The 21,424-nt window shown below is 36.3% G+C and overlaps 1 pseudogene; it reads left to right on the top strand.

The window, feature by feature from the left end:
• The first annotated feature begins 10,452 nt into the window (after positions 1-10,452).
• Positions 10,453-11,343, top strand: LOC149990578 (small ribosomal subunit protein uS2 pseudogene; annotated as a pseudogene).
• The last annotated feature ends 10,081 nt before the right edge of the window (positions 11,344-21,424 follow it).

The following is a 21,424-nucleotide window of genomic DNA, read 5'->3' as shown; positions in this document are numbered from 1 at the left end:
CCCTACACCAACTGCTACAAGATTCGTTTTTCAAAAGCACATGATTACCCACACCATTCTTCTATTAAAATATATTAACCCTTTACTAATTCTCTAGGATGAAGACCAAATTCTAAACATGGTATTTGATATTTCTGAAGAAGAGTGCTAAAAACAACTCAGGAGAGTGCAGATGGAGGTTCAGGTGAGCAAACTTTCATGGTATATTTACTCTGTCCAAGATTTCAAGATGGCTGTTAATAATTCAATATAAGCTGTACCAATGTTTAGAGTAGGGTTTTAATCCTCAAGAATGACTGGAGTATTATTGTTATATACTCTATGACACTGCCTAGGTGCTGAGGATACAAGATAAACAAAATAGCTAAAGCCCTAGACTCTCTGCATCATATAGCTCACAGTATAGAAGACAGACAAGTAATAAATAGACAATCACAATACAATGCAAGTACTATGAAGAAAAAGTAGAGGGAGTAGTTAAGAGATTATAAGAAGGGGGACTGACTGGGGCTATAAGGAGATGAGGAAAAACTTGCTTAAAGGAATGATGTTTTAGTTAAGACTAAAAGATGAGGAAGAGTTTGTCAAGGGAGGGAAAACAGTGCATTCCAATAAGAGGGAATAATGTACAGAGACTCTGTGGAGGGAGAGAATATACCTAGTCTTTGCGAACTGCAAAGAGGTCAGCATGGCATGGGGGAAGATATGGAAGAGGTCATGGAATAAGAGTAAACTAGAGAGATTAGCTATATAGAGAATGGCTTGGACAAGGAGTCAGAATGAATTTGGGAAGAGGAGACATGAGGTTGTTGCTATAGTCTAGGCAAAAAAAATGAAAGGACAGCAACACTAGAGCCTGAGATACCCAAACCACAGAAATTTAGGAAGTAGGAAAGAAAGTTGGAAATGGAAAAATTTTGTGGTTCAGTGAAGATGTTCTTCCTGACAAAGTGATGGCTGGATCTATGACAGGATAACTGTGCTTCCTCCAAATAGTAAATTTAAGTATCTGACCTACGTTATGGCCCAGTGAGAATTGGTTTTGAAAATTATCTTGCATGTAAGATCCTTCCCCATGTGGGAGGGCCACCGCCCCTCCACACCCCCACTCTTATTAGGGATTTCTGGACCCAAGGGTAGGTAAGAAGACGACCATGTCCAGCTTGAAGCAGCTAGAGGAGCTAGAGACCTTCGCCCATTGTCCTTCATAAGATTATAAAGGGTCTTAAGTCTGAGAGGGGAGAATTGTTATTTTTTATTGTTATAAAAAATTAATTAATTATTTTTTTAAAAAGAATAATATAGGAAAGGGTGAAGCCAAAGAACTTAAATGCATGACCCATGGACATAAACTAAGGGGGGTGGTATTGCTCTGGGAAGGGGGGTACTGGGCAGAGGGGAGCAAAGGGGAAAAATTGGAACTATTGTAACAATAAATCAATAAAATATACTTAAAGAATCATCTTGCATGTATGTAGAGAGCACTGATGGCTCTTGCTTAGAAGGATAAGAGAAGGCAGAAACTAAAAAAATGAAATAAAAATTACCTGAATGTAGAAGATTTATCCAAATGACAATTTTATGGGAAGAGTGCCTAGCACAGCACATAAATGTGCTTAAGAATGCTTAAAATATTTTTTCTTTTATTGATTCTAGAGAGAGGGGAGGGGAAAGAGAAAGAGAAGCAGAGAAACATCAATTGGTTGCCTCTCACATGTGCCCCAACTTTCACCGGGGGACCGAACCCGCAACCCAGGCATGTGCCTTGACTGGGAATTGAACCAGCGACTTTTTGGTTTGCAGGATGACACCCAACCAATTGAGCCACACTGGCCAGGGCAAAGAATGCTTTTAGAAATAGTTTAAAATTAATAACAAAGAGAAATAATTCATTCTCTTGTGTAATAAAGAGCCTTACTCCATTTATGTTGTTTGCTGACAGTTTTCAAGCCCCATCTCCTGCTTTTCTTTGTGCCCCATACCTGAGAAGGTGATAAGAAAGCACACTAGTTCCTTTTCTTGCCACTCACTTCCACTCTCAAGCCACTCATGGCATTTTCTGACCTGCTTGGGAGCCTGCTGGGCTCTCTCCAGAAGCCTCATTATGTGAGTAATAAATGTCTTCACATGCTGTGGTAGGCATGTGACATCATTAGTCTTGACATCCAAATTGATTTTTGATGGGGATCTGTCCATGGGTTGAACATAACACCTTGGAAGTTGGAGAGAGTTAGCGTGTACCAAATATTTCATAAGCTGCACTACAATTTCCTGCTTCTTTACATTTAATTTGGGGCCACAGAAATAATTCCGGCCTAATGGACTGTGAGCAAAAGTGAAAGTGTCATTTCCAGGCTAAGGCAGTTAAAAACTAGACTTCTGTGTCCCTGTCAATGCAATCTAAGAGGCCACACTGTGTAGTGATAGCAGAGGACTACCTAACCTGAATTTGATTGTAATGCAAGCAAGAAATAAACTTTTGTGCAAAGTCACTGAGATTTGGAGGTTTATCTTTCTCTGAAGTATGGACTATACTAATCTGACTCATACATAGTGAATTGCACCAATTCAGCAATGTATAGTTGTATAGGTCCACTTCCACAAAGTGACATTTAAAATATATCATTGAAAATCAGTTATCAAAAAACATCGACACTTCTAAGTATCATATTCTTTTTATGTCATTCACTTAAAAAGGGGAACAAAAATGTATAACATAAACAGGTAAATTTATCTCCTCAAAAGAACTTTGAGATATTGACAATTGAAATTATCAATAGAATAGAAACATAAAACTTTTTTACCGTATTTCATTATTATTAATTTAAGTTCAATAATTGACTTTCCCACATAGTACCATTAACCAGTAAGAAATCCACTTATACTTCAATCTTGTGCCTTTATAATGTTAAATACAACATCATAACTACTGTACAATGATTTAAAGTAAGATTTCACTCTGTTTCATCTTAAATTTAATGTAAAAAATGATTTTTAGAGCAGAGTAAATTAAACCAAATACTTTTTATAATGTTATTAAATCTATTATTTGTAGTATTCTGTCAGTTTAAAGACAATGTGAACATTTATTTTCTGTGCTTACCTTCTATTCAAAACTGAATAATTGAAATCCTCTTTGCTTAAAGATTTTTTTAAACTTTAAATTGAAGGTTTTGATTAATGAGGTTCAAAACTATTTGTTGATATCTTTGACTGAAACACATTGACATATAGTCTGACCTCCACGGCAGAGTGTATTGATCAAGCTGAAAATAATTAGTACAATAGAGTATATCTAATTATACTAACACTATTTCAACTCAACACCTTAATGAAGGAAGTAATTCTGCTTTTAAATGCATATCACAAAATCATTTTTAAACATGATTGTTTTACCCTTCGTTTTGTCTATGCTGGTATAATATTGATTTCCTTATCTATTTCTTCTCAGCTTAGCAAGTTTATTTTTTATGGTATCTGGCAGTTCTATTCCTCTGAAAATTACTTATTTCTGAACAAAGAATTAATGTATCCATCCATGACATACGACTTTACATTCTATTAATGGTTTTTCAGCTTAGAGTCCCTGCTGTCACCTGCCTTGACCTTGTCTGAGTATTTTAAATCTTTGCCGATCTTAATTTTTATTGTAATTGTTCTGTCTTCATCTTTGATTGTTGTAACAGTTTTCTACTTCAATTTCGCTTTGTCATCTTTTTTTTCTGCATTTTCTATCCAAAATACTCACTGGTAACTAACATAAATCACCACTGGCTTGTTGCCATCCAACATATTCCATTTCTCTTATAAAAAATTTCCCTTGTGCCTTTGTGTTCATTTCTTAGTTCCATTTGCATCATAACACTTTGAGCTCCATCCATAAGACACAGAGGTTAAATTAAGCATTCTTATTATGACCTTAAGCTTGGTAGCACATTAATTCTTTTTACATGGTTACTGAGATATATAATATATAACTGTAACTTCTTAGATGTTTCATACACATAGATATCTTTACTTCGGTGTTTCCAAAACTAGGTCATTGTTTCTAGCTATTATGCTCATAAGTCATCCTCATAGAAAAAAAAAACAACTACCAATCTTTTTCAGTTTTCCATATTCAGACCATTTCCTGCATATCTTTATACTCATTCTCTACACTCTCCCTGACACATATTTCAATTGTCATCTGATCTATATGGGTGTTTCACATTTCTGTGACTTCATCGATGTTGTTCCCACTGCCTGGCATTCCCTTCTATCGTTTTCCAGCTGAAAATACTCATCATTTAAGATTCAACTCAAGTATCACCTCCTCTGGAAAGTTTTCCACAAGTCTGGATCAGGATGCCCTCCTCTTCGCTCCCAATGCAATCCGCATCTATCACAGCTTGTGCTGCATGGTACTATCTTTGTTTCCTTATCTGTCTTTCCCACTAGACTAGATTCTTTCAGGGTGGGTACTGAGCCTTTAATCATTTATGTTTACAAGCTAATCTGGTAGGTGATTCATAGGAAATAGTCAATAAATATTGAGTGACAGATTTCAGACTATCCTGTATTTACTTAGAAAACACAGTATCATCCATTCTCCCATAAAATAATAATAGCACATGTATTCATTTTTAAATTAAAGTGAATTGAACCACATTTTTTATTGTAGTAAAAGACACATTATAAATTACTTCTTAACAATTTTTAACTGTTCATTACAATAGATCTCTAGGACTTTTTCATCTTGTAGGACTGAAGCTCTATACCCATCAAACAACTTCCATTTCCCCTCCCCTTCCTGCGGCTGGCAAACACCATTTTTCTTTCTGTTTCCATTAATTTAATTACTTTACATACCTCATATAAATGAAATCATGCAGTGTTTGTGTTTTTGTGACAGACTTATTTCATTTAGCATAATACCCAGAAGTGGCATTGCTTGGTTTGCATTAGTAGGGTATGTCTGTCAAAATTAATGAACCAATATTGATAAAGATCTAACTGTACTTGGATTTCCTAGCTTCCTCCAATGTCCTTTTCTCTTCTAGGAGCCATCCATGGTTCCACATTACACATGCTGGTCAAGACTACTTAGGCTTCTGGTGATTGTGACCGTCTCTGTGGTTTTCCTTGTTTTTGACGACCTTTAAGGTTTTAAGAAGAACTGGTAACGTACTTTGTAAAGACTCTTTAATTGGTATTTGTCTGAAATTTTCCTCATAATTAAACTGAGGGCATAAGTTCTGAGAGTTCAACCACAGAGGTAAAGTGTCATTCTGATCACATCATATCATGGGTAATATTAGCCACCTGATTTATTAATGTTGATGTTAATTTTGATCATCATAGTGTTTGTGAGTTTTCTTCATTGTAAAATTACTCCTTTTTTCTTCCTTTATGTGATGCAATCTTTGGAAGAAATTCACTGTGCACAACTCACACTTAAAGTGTATAAAGTTATGGCCAAATTCTTAAGGGTGGATCATCTACATAAATTATTTGGAACACTTCTGCTTGAGATATTTGTCTATTCTCCCCAATTTACTTATTCAGCCATTTTTTATATTAGTATGGACTCATGGATATTGATTTTATGCTTTGAGTTATAATTCAGCAGTGATTTATTTAGTTTCTCAAATTGTTTCACTTTGGCCATTTCAGTTGGCTCCTCTGTCCCTTTTCCATATCTCCATCATTCATTTTGATATTTTTTTAGCATGTCATTTATTTCTGCCACTTTAAGGTGCCCCAGGTTCATCTTGTATATTCCCTGCACTGGTCCTATAACCAGCCATTTCTCTAAGGAATGCTGCTTTACTTTTTGGAGAACAGTATCAGAAACAAGATCTAGGCACTAGATGTTTTCATTGCTACCAAAGTGTCATTGTTTCTAGGGCCTTCATTTGACAAAAAAAAAAGAATATATAACTGTGCATACTAATTCATGTATGTACACATATGTATACATATTGCTATATATAAAACCATCCATATATTAAAATAAACACGAGTTCACACTGATGTATCCAACTCTAATCTTTTATCACATGGATCATTCTAGCCTCCTTTACTTCAGTATCCGTAACCTTCTTATCCCAACATTGAGAAATCTGGCTCCCACCATCAACCATCCATTTACTCAACTGTTCAATTCCAGTATACATGTAAAGTGGTTTCAGAAGCGCTACACTTTATCAAATAGAGTGTCATTTTTACGCAGAGTTCCTTTTACTTTTATAGTCTTACTAAAGTCACTCATTTCCAAAGTTACTTAGTATATTCCTTCAACCACCTTCTTTCTGTGAGCTTACTTCATGTATTTGTAGTACAGTTAGATTATGTTCTCACATTATGCATTTCATTTTGGAATCCTATACAACTTTCAAAGTTTACATACATTAAAGTTTACTCTTAATTTTGTAAAGTCCTATGAATTTTGACAAATGTTAATGCAGTGTATTCAGCATTATAATATCTCACAGAGGAGTAAACTGCCAATGTAGGTTCCTAATCCTCAGGGGAAAATATATATATATATACACACACATATATATATATATGTAATTCTGGTGAGTGATGTTGATAATGGGGAGGCTATGCATTTGTGGAGTCAGGGCACATATGAAAAATCTCTACCTTCCTCATAATTTTGCAATGAGCCCCAAATGCTCTAAATCATACAGCATTTATAAAAAGATAGAAAACACCAGGCACATATGGTTTCACTGGGGAATCCTATCTAATAGTTAATGAAAAAATACCAATTCTAATACGCATTGCTGGAAAGTTAAAGAAGAGAGAATAATCCCTGATATGTTCTTTGATAACAACATTAACCTGTTACCAAAACCAGGAAGAATATATTAAAGGAAAAGAAAACTGCAGACAAATATCATTTAGGAACATACACAAATATTTGACCATGTTTTAGCAAAGAGAACCTACCAGCATATAAAAAGGATGATACATCATGAACAAATAGGGTTTATCTCAAGATTATGAACTTTGCTTAATATTTAAAAATCAGTTTATGTAAGTCACCATATTTACAGATTACGAAGAAAGACCATATAATCATATAAATAGATACATGAAAACAATATAAAAATCAAACACATTCTTGAAGTACACTCTAAGTAAATTTGAAAGAACTTGACAAGAACTTCCTCAACCAGATAAATAACATCTACGAAAAACTTATGGTTAATATCATATTCATTTTTAAAGTTTATTTATTTATTTATTTTTAGAGAGAGGGAGAAGAAACATTGATGTGCGAAAGAAACATCCATTAGTTTCCTCTCGTATGCCCCCACCTGGGGACCTGGCCTGCAACCTTTGCATGTGCCCTGAGAATCAAACCAGCAACCTTTAGGTTTGCAGGCTGGCACTCAATCCACTGAGCCACACCAGCCAAGGCTAATATTGTACTTAAAGACAAAGGCTGAATGCTTCATTTTATGTGTCAAAAGGGCTAGTCTATGCCATCCAATTGTTCAGTCAAACACTAGTCTTCATGTTGCTGTAAAGGTATTTTTTTAAGACACGATAAACATTTAAACTAGTAGACTTTGAGAAGAGCAGATTATCTTCCATAATATGGTGGGCCTTGTCCAATTAGTTGAAGGTCTCAACATGAAAAAGACTAAGGCCCCCCAAAGGAAGAGGGATTCTGTCTCCCTATTGCCTTCAAACTAAAGCTGAAACAACAACTCGTGCTAGAATTTTTAACCTGCTGGAACTGCCCTGCAGATTTTGAATTTTCCTGCCCCTACAATTGCATAAGACAATTCCTTAAAAATCTTCCCCCCATATGAAAAAATAATATAATAATTAGCAAATAATAATACAAGAATAAACTCTGTGTTTCATGTACTCATAACTATAAACCTACTTTTCCTCCATCCTGTGTGAGTATATATATATATATATATAAACATAGATGCAGATGTCTATATCTATGTATATGTCTATATAGAGAGAGAGCTATTGCTTTCTCTCTATACACACACACACACTTCTTATGGCTCTGTTTATCTGGCAATCTCTAATACACCTAATTGTAAAATCAGATTTATAGAAACCATGAATGTCTACTCCAACCAGTTCAAGTAAATATTGTAGTGGAGCTCTGGTTGTGAAATCAGACTATAAAAAGAAATAAAGGGGATAATGACTAAAAAAGAAGTAAAATTGTATTTATTTTCAGATAACATGATCATCTTTACAGTAAATCCTAATGAATATGCAAAAAAATCTATGGGAAAAATAAGTTTAACAAGGTTGCAGAATGAATGGTCGATATATAAATATCAATCACATCTGTATGTACTAAGAATGAACAATCAGAAACTGATATTTTCAGCCCTGACTGGTGTGGCTTAGTTAGTTGGATATCGTCCCATGAAGTGAAAAGTAGCTGGTTTGATTCCCAGTCAGGGCACATGCCTGGATTGTGGGTGCAGGTTTGGTCCTTGTCAGAGTGCATAAAAGAGGCAAACAATCAATATTTCTCTCCCGCATGGATGTTTCTCTCCCTCTCTTTCTCCCTCCCTTCCCCTCTCTCTAAAAATAAATAAACAAAATCTTTAAACAAATAAATTGATATTTTCCAAAGCAATCTGTAGATCCAATGCAATTCTTTTCCAGATTCCAATGATATATTTCACAAAATTAGAACAAATATTCCAAAAATTTATATAGAGCCACAAAAGAGCCCAAATAGCAACAGAGATCTTGAGAAAGAAGAACAAAGTTGGAGGAATCACATTATCTAATATCAAACGATACTGTAAGGCCATAGTAATCAAAACACATGATACTGGCATAAAAACAGACATATAGATCAACAGAACAGAATAGAGAGCCCAGAAATAAACCCACACCTATATAGTCAATTAATATTTTTCAGAGAAGGCAAAAAGCATACAATGGGCTAAAGATAGTTTAGTCAATAAATAGTTTTGGGAAAATTGGACAGATGCATGCAAAAAAAAAAAAAAGAAAAAAGAAACTAGACCACCTTCTTATGCCATACATAAGTATAAACTCAAAATGGATTAAAGACTTAAATATTAGATTTAAAACCATAAAACTCCTAGAAGAAAACATAAGCAGGAAAATCTCAGGCATTCCTCTTAGCAATATTTTTTTCTGATATATCTCTTCGGGCAAGAGAAACAAAAGAAAAAATAAACAAATGGGACTACATCAAACTAAAATGATTTTGCACAGCAAAGTAAACAATCAACAAAATGAAACGACAACACACTGAGTGGGAGAACATATTCAAAAATATATCTGATAAGGATTTATATCCAAAATTTATAAAGAACTTATAATACTCAACACTAAAAAAAACCCCAAACAATCCTATTAAAAAATAGGCAAAGGACCTGAATAGACACTTCTCTAAAGAGGACATACAGATAGCCCATAGACATATGAAAAGATGCTCAACATCACTAATCAGAGAAATGCAAATAAAAACCACAATGAGATATCACCTCACACCAGTCAGAATGGCCATCATCAATAAATCAACAAACAACAAGTGTTGTCCTGGATGTGAAGAAAGGGGAGCCCTCTTGCATTGTTGGTGGGAACGCAGATTGGTGCAGCCACTGTAGAAGGCAGTATGGAGACACCTAGAAATTAAAAATGGAACTGCCTTAAGACTCAGAGAGAAGGCTGACAGCTCTGGGGGGGTTGTTGAGTGGTGGAGGGATTGAGCAAAAAAGAAAAAAAACTCATGGACACGGACAGTGGTGTGGTGATTGGGTGGGGTGGGTGTGTGTGGAGGTGGAAGAGGGTATGGGGGGTAAATGGTAATGAAAAAATACAACTAAGAATATGCTATTCAAAAAAAAATGAAAAAAGAAATTAATATTTAAAATGTAGGCCATTAACAATGGCACAAAATATTAAATACTCAGTCATAAAGCTGAGGAAAGATATGCAAGACCTTTACACCAAAAACTAAACAATAGTGAAATAAATTAAATAAAGCCTAAATAAATGAAAAGATAGCCTGGGTTCATGAATTGAAAGATTCAGTGATGTTAGGATATCAATTTCCCAAAATTGAACTACAGATTTAGCACAATCTCAATCAAAATTCAACCATACTTTTTAAAATTGGGTAGCTGATTTTGAAATTTGCTTGGAAATTTACAGGATCTAGAAGAACCAAAATAATTTTGGAAATAAAGAAAAAATTTCAAGGACTTACATTACCTGATTGCAATATTTATTATAACATTACAGTAATCAAGGCAACGTAGTATTGGGTAAGATTGACATGTAGATCCATGGAACAAAATAAAGAGTACAGGATTAGACACACATATGCATGGTGAATTAATTTTCAATAAAGATGCCAGCCTTTCCGTGCTCCCCACAGAGGGGCCCATACGTGTTGTTCTCGGTTCCCACGTAACTTAAAGGGAACATTTCACAATGTCTGGAGCCCTTGATATCCTTCCTGCAAATGAAGGAGGCAGATGTCCTCAAACTCCTTGCAGCAGGAACCCACTTAGGAGGCACTAACATTGACTTCCAAATGGAACAGCACATCTACAAAAGGAAAAGTGATGGCATCTACATCTCATAAATCTGAAGAGAACCTGGGAGAAGCATCTGAGGGCAGCTCGTGCCATTGTTGCCGTAGAAAACCGCTCTGATGTCAGTGCCATGCCGTTCAGCAATACTGGCCAGCAAGCTGTGCTGAAGTTTGCTGCTGCCACTGGAACCACTCCTATTGCTGCCACTTCACTCCTGGAACCTCCACTAACCAGATCCAGGCAGCCTTCCACGAGCCAAGACTTCAGGTGGTTACTGATCCCAGGGCTGAGCACCAGCTTCTCACTGAAGTATCTTACATTAACCTGCCTGCCATGGCTCTGTGTAACACACTCTCCTCTGTGTGATGTGGACATCGCCACCCCTTGCGACAACAAGGGGGCTCACTCAGTGGTCTGATGGGGTGGATGCTGGCCTGGGGGAGTTCTGTGCATGCATGGCACCATCTCCTGTGAACACCCACAGGAGGTCGTGCCTGATCTATACTTTTACAGAGATCCTGAAGAGATTGAGAAGGAAGAGCAGGCTGCTGCTGAAAAGGCTGTGGCCAAGGAGGCGTTTCAGGGTGAATGGACTGCTCCAGCTCCCGAGTTCACTGCTGCTCAGCCTGAGGCCACTGACTGGTCTGAAGGCATGCAGGTGCCCTCTGGGCCTACGCGGCAGTTTCCTACTGAAGACTGGAGCGCTCAGCCTGCCACTGAAGACTGGTCTGCAGCCCCCACTGCACAGGCCACTGAATGCGTAGGAACAACCACTGAGTGGTCTTAAGCTGGTCTTCCACAAACTCTTAACAGGATGGAAATAAGATAGACGGAAAATAAAGTTTCTAACCCCCCCCCCAACAAAACGAAACAAACCAAAAACCCATAAGAGGCCAAAATAATTCAACTGGGAAAGATTAATATTTAAATTAAAAGGATGCTGGGCCAATTTGATTGCCATATGACACATACATGAATTTCAATCCTTAGTGCACACCATGTAGTAAATGAACACAAAATTATGGGGGTATCCGATCCCGCAGATCCCTTGGTGCAGATGAAAGAACTGACTCAGAAATGAATTATCTGAGGAGAGAGAGAAGGAGGAGTGTTTCTCATAGGATATCACCGATCACTCTTTTCTCAGTTAGGGTTTTTATTGAGTTTGCTACGTGCAGAAATGCATGGGGTAAGCATGCAGACCTTCCCTAAATGGTTGGGAGTAAGAACAAAGGGAAGCATAAACCAGCCTAGGGAGACAGGTAGCGAGACTGTGCGGCGCCAAGGCATATCATAGAAATCCAGATGCCTCTTTTTACTTAAAACATTTTGTTTTCACATTCTACTGATAAGAATTTGGAGCTACACAGAGCAAGCAGGCTTCATTAGCTTCAAAGAGTACATTGCATTCCTATTCTACTTCTAAAATCCCTCGGAGTGTGGGACCGGCAGTAAGGTATGTGAGGCACGTTTGCCAGCTGGTTAAGGCTTATTGGCCTGTGTTTCAGTCCGGCTCCACACAGCGGCTATAGCCTTCTGTACCGTACATACTAGTCTCCCACATAAAATGATTCATATATCTATGAGTAAGGCCAACACAATAAAATATCTAGTAGAAAACATAAGAGAAAATTATAGTCAGTTTGCATTTGCCAAAGAATTATTAAATACAACACAAAACACAAATTTTATAAAAGAAACAAATTGCTACATTAGGAATTCATCAACATAAAAATATTTTTTATCTTCAAAAGACACTAATGAAAATTAAAATATGAGGCCCCTAAATAAGAGATAATATTTGCAAAAAAATATTACCAATGAAGTACTTATATCTCATTATATAGTGATTAAAATATGAGCAATTTCATTAAAATGGTCTAAACATTTGAAAAGATACATCAGTAAAGGAAATATACAGCATGTATTAAGTAAGCATATGGAAATATATTCAACATAATTTGTCATTAAGGTCACATAAAACAAAAACATATCGAGATACTCTTACACTCCCACTAGGATGTGTAAAATTAAAAAAAAGACTGATCATATCACATGTAGGTATTGGTGAACAGATAGAGCAAGGGGGCATCTCATATACTACTGGTGATGATGTAAAATGGTACTGCCACTTAACTAAAATAGTTTAGCAGTTTTTAAAAAAGTTAAACATACAACTAGTATATATCCCAGGAATTTCCCTTTTAGCAATCTACCTAAGAAAAAAATATATGTCCGCAAACAGACAAGAAGGTTCATAGCAGCTTTATCTGTAAGAGTCAAATAAACATATTGTCATGCATGCATGCATTGGTATACTACTCATCAATGAAAGACAATAAACTACTGTTATACACAACAACATCAACAGACTTCCAAATAATTATGCTGAATGATAAGAATTATACCAAAAAATAGTATGCAATACATGATTTCATTTATATAAAATCCTAGAACATGCAAACTAATTGATGGTGACAGAAAGCAGGTAGATCAGTGATTGCCTGGGAACCAGGCAGGGTCAGAGGTGGGTAAGAGAGAATAACAAAGGGATATGAGGAATAATTGAAGGGTGAAGATACATTCACTATCTTGTGTTGATGGTTTTACTTCTGTATACTTATGTTAAAACACATCAAATTGGGAACTTTAAGTATGTCCCCTTTAATGTATGTCAGTTTTGCCACAGAAAAAAAGCTGTTAAACATAAAAGAAAAACATTCACACCCAAAGGAAACAGTCAGCCAAATTCAGGAGTTGGCATGTATGGTGGGAGCCTCATTCCTTCACCATTTGGTGTCTTAAAAAAGGGATTGTTTTAGTATTAAAAAGGATTTAAAAACATAGTATGCAGATAAAATATGTGGTCTTGAATAAGATCTTGGTATAAAGAACTATTTCTCTGGAAAAACTGGTAAATTTGAAGACATATTGATTATTGGATAATAGTAGAAGATTATTATTAACTTACATGTGTTATAGTGTTAATTGACTCCATAATGTAATTTTGTTAGTTTTAAGAACTGTACAAATACATAGTTAGGAACTAAATGTCAAGATAGCTGTATTTATTTTTATGTAATCCAGTATTAAAAATAAAATGGTAAGAAAAATATTGGGAAATAGGCTTCTGGTTAGTGTTTTATGCTGGATGCCTGATTTTTAGGAATAGATTACTAATGTTAAGTGGCATACGTATAAAAAAGTTATTATATTTCACCTCCGAGTAGAAGGTAAGCACTTTATATTTTTTCTTTTCTTCCTTTGCTTTTTAAGTACCATTTATTGATTATGTTGTTACAGTAGTCCCAAATTTTTTTCTTTTCCTCCCCTCCACCCAGTACCCCCCTTCCCTGCAGCAACCCACCCACCTTAGTTCATGTCCATGGGTCATGCATATAAGTTCTTTGGCTTCACCCTTTCCTATATTATTCTTAACATCCTCTTGTCTATTTTGTACCAACCACTTATGCTTCTTGATTCCTGCACCATTTCCCCATTTCTCCCCCTTCCCCCTCCCAGCTGATAACCCTCCAAATGATCATTTGTTGATAGTCGTGAGTTTGTTGTCATTTTAATGTTCATAGTTTTGATCTTCTTTTTCTTAAATAAGTCCCTTTAACATTTCATATAATAATGACTTGGTGATGATGAACTCCTTCACCTCTACCTTGTCTGGGAAGCACTTCACCTGCCCTTGCATTCCAAATGATCGCTTTGCTGGAAAGAGTAATCTTGGTTGTAAAACCTTGCTTTTCATCACATTGAATACTTCTTGCCAGTCCCTTCTTGCCTGCAAAGTTTCTTTTGAGAAATCAGCTGATAATTTTAGAGGCACCCCTTTGTTCATGACTCTCTGTTTTTCTCTTGCTGCTCTTAAGATTCTCTCTTTATCTTGAACTTTTGGCATGTTAATTATGATGTGTCTTTGTGTGGTCTTCTTTGGGTCGAGCTTGATTGAGATTCTTTGTGCTTCCTGGACTTGTATGTCTGTTTCCTTCACCAAATTTGGGGAGTTTTCCTTCATTATTTTTTCACATAAGCTTTCAATATCTTGCTCTTCCTCTTCTCCTTCTGGCACCCCTGTGATTTGGATGCTGGCACATTTAAAGTTGTCCTGGAGATTCTTAAGCCTCTCCTCATTTTTTAAAATTTTTTTACCATGTTATTTAACTTATTTGTGGAATTCTTAAAACAAAATATAGGAACAAACAAAATAAAAACATATTCATACATACAGAAAACAAACTGATCACTGCCAGACAGAATAAGACTTGGGGGGTTTGGTTACAAAGTTGAAGGAATTAAGAAGTACAAATTGGCAGTTACAAAATAGTCACAGGGATTTCAAGTGTATCATAGAGAACAAATCCATAATCTTGTAATGACTATGTATAGTGCTACATGGGTACTGGACTTATCAAGGAGATCACTTTGTATGCTATATAAATGTCTAACCATTATGCTGTACACCTAAAACTAATATAACATTAAATATCAACTGTAACTAAAAATTAAAAATTATAAAATATATAGTATAGCAAACACATAAGTCAGTAATAGTGTTTATTACCATAATAAGGTATTATATACTTTGTATAATTGTATGGGTTATTTTTTCAATTCTCATTTCCTCATTCTATACTGGTTGACTGTTTTTTTCTTCCTTATGTTCTAAATCATTGATTTGAACCCCAGTGTTCTTCCCTTCACCATTGGTTTTGTATGGATTTTCCTTCATTTCATTTAGCATAGCCTTCACTTCTTCCATTATGTGTTTGTTGTACTTAAGCATATCTGTCAAGCCGTGAGCATCTTTATCACCAGTGCTTTGAACTCTACATATGTTAGGTTGGCTATCCCCTCATCTATTAGGTTGGTAATCTCCTCATCGCTTAGTTCTCCCACTGGAACCTTGATCCGTTCCCTCTTGGGGCCATACTTCTCTGTCTCCTTGTCTTGACAGGCTCCTGTGTTTGTTTTCCTCTGTGTCTTAGGTAGAGCTGTTGCACTTGTTACATTGTAAGGGCTGGAGCCTTAGGTATTCATCAGCACAGGCCACCCGTTTCACCATGTTGTGGTGCTGGATGTGGTGGAGGGTTCTGAGAGGAAATAATGCTGCTTGCTCAGCACTCATCCTTTTTCCAGGCACTTCTCCCACTTCCGTATTGGACTGGCGCCTCTCTAGCTGTTGCCCTGGCTGTTATTCCCAGAATGGGTGGGTCTGCAAATGTTCTAAGACTGTGGGGACCCTTTAGACATGTGGACTCTGCTGAGAGATGGGAAGTTTCTTCCACCACCCCAACCCCCACTGGTTTGCACAGTCAGAAGCAATGAGGCTTTATTTTGTCTGATACTGGGACCATGAACTGTGTGGTCTGGTCTGGTGCTAGGAGAACTTCCCAGGTGTCCCTCCCTACTTTTTAAAATTGTGATGCTCTTTCTGCGGGCCTGCCACTGCTGCCACTACTGCTGCCACCAACTGCACCCTCTCCATCTTGGTTCCGCTCCTCCAACCTCTCTGGATGAGTATTTCTTCTTTATATCTTTGTTTGTTGGACTTCTGTGCAGCTCGATTTTCTGGAACTTCTGGATGTCTCTACTTTTGAGGTAGTTGTATTCCTTCTTAGTTGTGGAGGGAGACTCCATCTTGGCCGGAAGTTCCTAAAAGGTAAGAACTTTAAATGAAGTCTACAGTAATGATGATGGCATTGTAATGCTCCATTGGTACCCTAAAGCCTGTCAAAAAAAAAAAAAAAAAAAAAAAAAAAAGAAGGTATGAGGAAAAGAGGTTGCTATTGAAAACTTTTCTATTTTCATTTTCTCATTTTGGATCCCATTTTATTCTTTTTACTGTCTTTGTCATTCTTTTCATCTATATTGACTCTCTCAGCTTATAGTTACACTGGAAAGAAAACTTTCCCTCTTATGCCATCCTAGAATCCAAAGAAGTGAATGAATGTAATCATTCATTTATTCAACAAATATTTACTGAGTGCTTACTACAATGATTCTTAACTTTGTGCATTATAATTACCTGTAGTCTTTAAGAACTCAATATTTCTGAGTCCCACCATTGAAAATTCTAACTCAAGTCTGGTGTGAGACCTAGACAATCATACTAAAACAAAACAAAGAAACAAAAAATTTTCTCAGGTGTTTCTCATTCCCTGCTGGGGTTGAGACCCACTGGCTTAGTACGTGCCACTCTCTGTACTAAGCACTTAAAATAAGACTGCTAGATAAGACAAATATAGTTCTTGTCCTTACTGATTCTGTATTCTTAGCTTTTTATTCATGATTTAAACTTATGATTTTAGATACTAGCTTGGATATCACATTTTCTAACTCACTCAATATGTCAAAAAATGCAATTCATCTTTTCCTTTAAAAATGCTTTCCTTTCCCTTTCCATTTGCTCATCAAAAAAAAATTCAGCCAAAAGGGAAAATCCTCTTGTTTTGGCATAGTGCTGTGGCTAATTGATAGAAGGTTCTTTTGTTGTTATGGTGTAATTATCATTCTAGTTCCCCAGGCTAGATAACTTGGACATATCTTCCACTATTCCCTATCTTCTATTCCTTATGTGCATCTTAACAAGACCTACTACCATTTATTCTTTCAAAATTTTCTTTGCATTCACTTAATATAATACTACCCATTAGAACATTTCCCATGTTGTTCAGTCCTTTTATTGTTTAATGTATTTACAGCAAAAGCTTCCAAACTGGAGTCACTTACTTGTATGCATATGGGATAAGGGTATAGTTTCTGAAATGCCTTCCCCAAGGAGGTAAGACTTGAACTTAGTCTTGAATGACTCATAGGAATTAACTTGAAGAAGGAAAGGAAAGCTGTTCTAGGATGAAGGAATCCCATGAGGGAAGGCAAGAAACTTCATAGAATGTGTAGGAAATGACAGTCAGTTCATTAATAATAAATAATAAATTCCAAGTAAGAATGTAGCTAAAAATAAGGCTGAAAAAGTAAGTAGGCATCATATTAAGGAAGGCCTTACATGCCATCCTAAAGCTGTTGTATCTCACCCTTTTTTCTTTAGGCAATGTCTAGGCATTGAAGTCTTCAATGTGTGGGAGTAGCTTTATTATATATAGATTACTATGGTTGCAGTGTGGAAATTGGTCCAGAGGAGGACAAGACCATAGTCAGGGAAATCAGTTAGGACACTCCTACGGTAGTTTAAAATAGGAAAGACAAACATGTCTTTAAAGGACCAGATGGTAAATATTTTAAGCATATCAGGCTAAACATTTCTATTTACAGCTAGTCAATCTGCCCTTGTAGTGGGAAAGCAGCCATAGTCAATATGTAAGTGATTGGGCATGACCATGTTCCAATAAAACTTCCCTTATGGGTATTAAAATTTAAATTTTATATAAACTTTATGTATTAAAATATTACTCCTTCTAATTTTTTTCAACTATTTGAAAATGTAAAACCTACCCTTGGGTTGTTGGACATAGAAAAACAGGTGGTAGGCCAGACTAGGCCATGGGCCATGGTTTGCCAACCCCTGTTCTAAATGAAAGATATTATAGCCTCTACACTAAGGAAGATATAAAGAGTCAAGGACATATTTTAGAACTATGAAGAGCTTGAAATCAGGAAGACTTGTGTTGACATGATGTGGGAAATAAAGAGAAAAAACAAGTAAGGAGCCCTAGTTTCTGCCTTGGGCATTTAAATACAGTGGAAAGAGTAGGTTTACAAGAAAGGTGGCAAAGGTGTTTTTTTAAATTGCTAACACTGACTTCTTAGAATAAAGAATAGTGTAATGGCAAAAGTACTGGACCTCCTTTCAAGTCTGTACCTTGCCATTTATTACTGCATAATACCAAGCACGTTGTTGACTCTTTTGAGCATCAATTTTCTCATCTGTGTGTGGAAGTAGTAATAACTACCTATGGTTATTTTTTTAAAAGGCCAGAAATTCTTTGACACTCTTATCATTAAGAGATAGGGTCTTATCTCCTTCCCCTTGCATTTGCAAAGACTTGTGACTACAGATAATAGCAGAAAGGATGTTGTGTGATAACCAGGGCTACCTTTTCTGTTGGTTTACTTTAATTTGACCCGTGAGCTGTGATGTTAGAATTCTGACTACCCTGAGGTCACCATGCTGTGAAGAAGGACAAGCCACATGGACAAGTCATATGTAGTCTGTCTAATTGACAGGGCCCCAGCTGAGATTCCATCCAATAACCAACATCAAACTGCTAGCCTTATGAATGAGCTATCTTGGCCATCCAAACCAACAGAGCCTTAAGAAGACTGAAGTCCCAAACAACATGTGATAGCAACTGCATAAGAGACACCATGAGGCATGAGGAAAGCCAACTCAAGCCTTGTCCAAATTCCTGAAATACGAATCCTTGAGCATAGTAAAAGAACTGTTTTATACCACTAAGATGTGAGATAGTGTATTATTTAGCAATGGTAACTGGATTACTACCTCTAAGGATTGTTGTGAAATCAGGTTATTATAAAAAAGAGGTATGTTAACTCTTAAGTATTATTAATATATTTAAGGCATTATTTTAATACCTACTGCATTTATTACTAATAACATAGGTCACATATCTGTTGGTTATGCTCTGTTTCAAACATATTGGTTTTTATCTTCCCAATTATACTATGAACTCCTTAATGCCAGGCTCTAGGTCAGCTGTTCTCAACTTGTGGGTCGTGACTCCTTTGGGGGTCAAACGACCCTTTCACAGGGGTTGCCGAAGACCATTGGAAAACACATATATTTATTTACATATTGTTTTTGTGATTAATCATTATGCTTTAATTATGTTCAATTTGTAACAATGAAAATACGTCCTGTATATCAGATATTTACATTACAATTTATAACAGTAGCAAAATTACAGTTATGAAGTAGCAACGAAAATAATTTTATGGTTGGGGATCACCACAACATGAGGAACTGTATTAAAGGGTTGCGGCATTAGGAAGGTTGAGAACCACTGCTCTAGGTCTTACAATACCTTCATACCACTTGCAGCCATTAGTCTGGAACTGGGTACAGAATCCTTTGGGGAAATATTGTTGTCTCACATGAAATGTTGAAAGAATTCACTAAAACTTGTATGATATATTTTCAAAATATTTTAAATAATTCTATTATTCAAATTCTGTTCGCAGGTATTTACTCATATATCACTCTCCATTTGTATTTAAGGCTGGCACAATGATTCTATGTACTCTTACTTTATATGATAAAAAAAGTTTAACCAAATGGCCAATCTCAATCATTCGCCTCTTTAAAGGAAAAGTTATACCTCTGCATGGAAACTACCTGAGATGCTAATTCCTTTTGCAATTCTTCTTTTTTAAGTATTCTAATTAAATTTCCAAAGTAGCAAAATATAAAATAATCAGTGAAAGCCAAAAAAAGTCATGAAAAGTTTTAATTCCTTTCTTAACTTTTATTCTTAAAACTTTTTCCCCCTATGGACTCTCACTTTTTACTCTCAATTTTTCTTTCTCCTCTCCTTGGGAGTTTAAACTCCTACAGCGATTTACTCAGCTTTTATTTCTAGCATATGAGCCAGATGAAAAACTGCAAATAAGTGCAAACCACTGCAAAATACTGTGTTAGAGAAATACATTAATTCAATTGGAAGCTTGACTGCATCCACACTAGACTTGTGATTTCATTTCAACTAAGTCTTTCCTGATGCTCAGCAATCCCTCATCCTTTTTCTTATCTCATGTTGACTTCATCTCACATTCCCCACAGTTGTTCCAAATCTCTCCACTCTCCTGCCAGGCCACTAGGAGCTGACACTGCTGCTTACTTGACTTAGATGGAAGCTATCCAGAGTGAGCACTTTCTTCGTCTCACTTTAATTCACAACCTCTTTATATGTTCACTCATCTTTATTACTCTTCCTGACTATCTCAAAGCAAGAGTCGTTACTCCTCTGTTCTCAGACTAATCTCTTCCCATCTGTAACCAGGAATATCTTCATTCCTGCCTCTTGTGGAAATTTATTCAATCTGTAATCCTTCTTTTTTCTCTGGCATTTTCAGTCTGTGGCTTTTGGCTGCTTTTCTTTTTCCTAAAAGCATGCTAAGATTTCCTGAGCCTTAAATAAACCTCTTTTGCCTTAAATTTCCTCACACTCTGAGTTACCATTTTGTTTTTCCATTAAACCAATATGTGGAAGTTAGCCATAAGAAGAAATAGACTTGTGCTTATACTTTTAAGTTAACCAAACTCATTCAGGCTCCGGGTGTACCAAGTGATAATGGAGGAGAGCTGAACACTTACGTGATGGCAATCCTATTATTCTCATATTTGCTTCTATTCCACTCTAGCTCTGCCTGGCTTTTAACCTATGCCCTTGTCTCCCATTTTACGTCCCATGTCTTCCCTGTGGATTGAATGATTACAAAAAAATTTTTTTTTAAATCCTCACCCAAGGATATGTTTTATTGATTTTAGAGACAGAGGAAGTGTTGGGGGCAGGTCGATGTGAGAGAGAAACATCAGTTGGTTGCCTCCTGTATGCATCCTCACAGGGAATTGAACTTGCAACCTAAGTATGTGCCTTGACCAGGGATCAAACCCACAACTTTTGGTGTATTGGATGACGCTCCAACCAACTGGGCCACCTGGCCAGGGCTGAATGATTTTTATTTCATCTCTCGCTATCTCTAAGAAGCCTCTTTAACTTTCTGTTCTTTCTTTTGCTTTCGTTTCTTTCACTTTTTTCTTTCTTTCTTTCTTTCTTTCGTCTTTCTTTCTTTCTTTCTTTCTTTCTTTCTTTCTTTCTTTCTTTCTTTCTTTCTTTCTGTCTTTCTTTCTTTCTTTCTTCTTTCCTTCCTTCCTTCTT

The sequence above is a fragment of the Furipterus horrens genome, unplaced genomic scaffold (assembly GCF_987537825.1).
Source record: "Furipterus horrens unplaced genomic scaffold, mFurHor1.1.pri manual_scaffold_17, whole genome shotgun sequence".
Lineage (NCBI taxonomy): Eukaryota > Metazoa > Chordata > Mammalia > Chiroptera > Furipteridae > Furipterus > Furipterus horrens.
This window is presented reverse-complemented; position numbering and strand designations above follow the sequence as displayed.